The following is a 4,378-nucleotide window of genomic DNA, read 5'->3' on the forward strand; positions in this document are numbered from 1 at the left end:
GGAACAAAATAATGAAGAATTTGTTTTTATTGGAATCTGATTTTTCGTTGTAAGCTGGACTTCAGTTATGTATTTTGTTTTCTTTTTCGGGTATAAAAAATGTTTTTATTACATTCTTATTTATGTTGCGGTTGTCACGAAAAACAGTCAGCAGTGTAGGAAATAAAAAGTTATTTTAAATTTGGCTATAAATAATTTAATCGTTTTTTCCCGCTAAATTATTTTTATATCCTCTACAAAAAAAAAAATATTTCGAAGCCGGAGCTTTATGTAAGCTTTTACCGACTTACTCCTACCGGACCTTTATAATGTTGTCGGTATGGAACGCCCATCGTCACGTCGATGTTCATTAATTCTGGTATCAAACTTTATCCGTTCAGAAAAATTACCGCTTTTCGATCGTTTTTATTTCTTACGGGTTAGTCAATCTTATTAAAGAAATTTTAGTCCAAGCCTCATGATATCGCATGTTTTGCTCAAAAGGCGAAACAGACTAATACACCCTAAAGTAGTGTTTTAGTCGCATAAGATGTCGTAAATAAGACGATTAACTATAAGAATAAATAATAAAGCCCGTTTGGTTGACGGTACCGTTAAAGGAAACTGTTGCTTTATACATTTAATTTAAGATTAATCTTTAAAGTTTTTATAATAATTAGCAGAAAAATTAAAGGTTACTCTTCTCGAAACAAGTTACGTTTCATTCTTCTATATATATATTAATGAAGAATGTTTTAAATTTATAAATATTAATTTACCAGCAAGTAGTGAATAGTCGATATAAGAAAATTAAATTGACTGTATATCGGACACTTTCGTGACTAATCGTGTAGGTTTTACCCCGAAGAAAAATATTTCTCTCGCATTTGCGTGATACGGCGATCGATTAGCGTCATTTGTAACACTTTTATATCTCGAATTCGGATGGTACTTAGCAGATTATTTTGTTTTCTATAACGTTAATCGGTTTAGCGTTTCTTATGTACAGAAATTTACTTTTTCCGTAAGTTTCTCGACTCGATCGCATAAAATTCTTTCTGATTTTATGCACACAAACATGTTTCTGAACACGATAGCACGAATCTGTTCTGTTACGTTTAGTGTTGTTCCTGTTAGCATTTCAGTATTCTTGTATCGCTTATCGGCAGATATTGCGTTAACTGTTTTTTTTCGGTTTGCTGTGTATTTGCCTGAGCGGTAATAACAAAATAGTTACAGAACTCTCGTCAGCCATAGTTATATCTGTATCGGACGGGTTTATATGGAATCTATATATACACACACACACACACACACACACACACACACACACACACACACACACACACACACACACACACACACACACACAATATTGTAGTTGTTTGGTTAGATGCTTACCGAGTATATGTATAGACTCTGTAAGCATCTAACGTACAGTCATAAACCATATCGACGGTGTCGCTTACAGTTACTAGTTATAGCGTCCGAAGCCATATTGGCGATACATCAATCACTATTTTATTAGGCTGCACCTCGCTTGACAAATTTGCGCAACAAGCAGTGTGCCGTGGTGTTTCCGGATAGAGCGCCGAAGGTTTCAAAACTGATCTTCAAATCCATAATCCCGATTTCAGCGACTTGTTTTGGCGGCAGCAGTCGTCCACATAGAGAGGATCTTTTCTCAAAACTCTGCGTACGTATAAGCCGGTTAGCTGTCTTCTCTACCGTAATACGACTTCTGGAAGTCCATGAAATTCCTGTACAGTTACTGGTGTCGCCTCTTCAAGTCATCATACGGTTAGTAAACCAAACTCAGATACACCGTCAGATTCTTCAACCCGTCAGATTCTTCAGACGAGGTCATCGGTTTTTTAAGCCGATTTTTTTGCAAACGCGGGTTTTTCTTTGCGATATGGTCTTCACGGTCCATATGTTTACTGTGGCTCTGCATCGTCGATGTCCACTCGTGCGTGCCCCGTTTGTGGAAACCGATCGGTAGTTTTTTCGATTCGAGCATCTTATCAAACACCCTCTGAGCGATCGGCTGAAGGTAGGAATTTCCCAAGTAAATCTGGTTACCGTTAATCGGGACCGGTGTTCGAGAACGGTAGCCGTGATAGCTTTGGTGTCGTTATCGGCTCTGATCGGAACCGATTTCCGTTTCGCCTTGAATATGACCTTGAAATATTCCGCGAAATCCACGAACATATCTTGCGATACATATTAATCGAACCTACCGTCTTCATTCGGATATATGTTGCTTCGCTTCTGAATATCTAACTGGCATTTGCTGCGGCATCACTGCGGTCGTCTCGCAACGGTAATGTATTTTTTACTGAGCTCTTAATAAATTATTGATCTTAGTCGCTTCTATACGTTCAGTTCGTTACTGATATCACCGAATAGAAAAGCTGCCACTTTGTTTTGTTAATATGGCGTTAGTTGCTTTCTTGTCGGTGTTGTTTACCGACGAGCCGTTGATGTTCAGAAATTTCACGCGTTCAGTTGACTCTTACAGGTCCTAATTTAGTTTCTGTTACGTTAAGCGACCGAAGAAAGCGGCGATTTGCTGTGGTTTTGCTTGTAGATTACGCAATCGTTTCTGGTCTCAGCGTAACGTTTTTACATCCCGTCTGTCGAGTAAGGAATTCCGTATTTTATGTATTGTGTATTTATGTTTGCGGTTGTTTTCATACTTTATTCTATAAAAATTCTCTTCGCGTTTCCAATACTTCTATATCCGTATCGGTTTTTCTGATCTTCACGGTTCTGGCCCGTTTTATAAATCGTAAAAATATTTGTTTTTTTCTCCTGTAATTTCTATTTGTAGACAAATTACTTCGTATCTCCCTCAATTTAAATTTTAATTCTTACCACCTTATACCGTTAAGATCGCTTCTTGTACTTATAACTCAAACCGGCAGCTTCAAAAGTTTTTCTACCGCGACTTTTGAATCGTTTAACTTTCGCAAGGTCGAGTCGCATGTTGTAGCGTTTTTATTTTAGATGTCGGATGGTCAGAATAAAAAATTTTATCGTTTGACAAATTGACATTGTGTGTATATACGGTCGTTTATGTAAATACAAGCCTCTTAATTTTAACATAGCTTAAGATTCACATGTAATGGAAATAGAATTTGTCGTTTGTTTTAATGCGTATTTTTGCATTTTTTAAGCGATTTTCATTCTTTCTCCTCGATAGGATTTTTCTCTTACAAAAGCCTTTCTCGTCTGAAAAATATTTCTTGTACCGAGACCTTATCGTCCCGATATGCCTTAATACACACATGTGAACATTATTTAAAGCGAATTTTATAAATACATTTATTTTATGAAACCTTTCGGTGCATTATCAAGAATGTGTGCTACGTAAATACCGGGTATGTAATGTGTATTCAATATCATTACACGCGTAGGTTTATCTAAATGTTTTTACTTTGTTACATTTAAAGTTATTCACTAACTACCGCAGTGTATATTACCAGCAACGGCAAATATTATTTAAAAAAAAATATATAAAAACAAATCTATTCAAAATACAATTTTAAATAACTTACAGAATTAATCACATGTAAAAAGGGTTTCGTCCCACGACTAAATTAAAAAAGTAGTCTCCTAAAGATTACGTTTCACATTTTCTCCTTTAATATTTCTTAATCTGAACTAGTAAAATTAGTTGTGAGCAAGAAATGAAAAATTCTTTCTTCGCTAAAAACGGAAGGAGATGAGGGTCAGAGCCTATTTCAAATGTTGCAACTATCTCGTTGTGTATTTAATAAAAACGATTTCACGTATTTTATTTATTTTCTTATATAATCCCGAGTAAAAAAAAAAATTGGGAACGCCTTCGATAAATACTTTGCGTCTAAGGATTAAAAATTTTATCTCGTAAGATAGAATCGAAGTTGGGATTACTTCACCCTTTAAGTTTCATTAAAATCATTTCCTCTGTTCGAGCGATAGGAAACGTTATGTCCATTTTCATTAACGGTACAATTTTTTATTAATCGATACGTAATACAGGCGCTTGTTTAAAAATGTTTCCTTTTAATTGCCGACTAATGAGAAAACCGTGTATTTTGGCCGCTACTTAATAGAAAAGTATAATTTGTTTAAATAGATTTCGATAAATAATAACATTATTAGTTATTAATTTTGTCGTTGTTTTATATTAGTAATTAACTATCGTTTATTATAATTTTACATTTTGTAACAGTCGAGTGTCGCCGTACATATTTTTCAATGTTTTTAAAGCTTAAAAACTCGCTGCATAATGATGATAAAATAACAAGGTTGTTATGTTTTATTTTCTGGTTGTTTTTCTGCTTACCTATGCGGTTTCATTACATTATTGAATCGCGTAAAAATTAAAGGAAAACTAAACAAAGAAAAATAA

The sequence above is a fragment of the Lycorma delicatula genome, chromosome 1 (genome assembly GCF_047948215.1).
Source record: "Lycorma delicatula isolate Av1 chromosome 1, ASM4794821v1, whole genome shotgun sequence".
Taxonomy (NCBI): domain Eukaryota; kingdom Metazoa; phylum Arthropoda; class Insecta; order Hemiptera; family Fulgoridae; genus Lycorma; species Lycorma delicatula.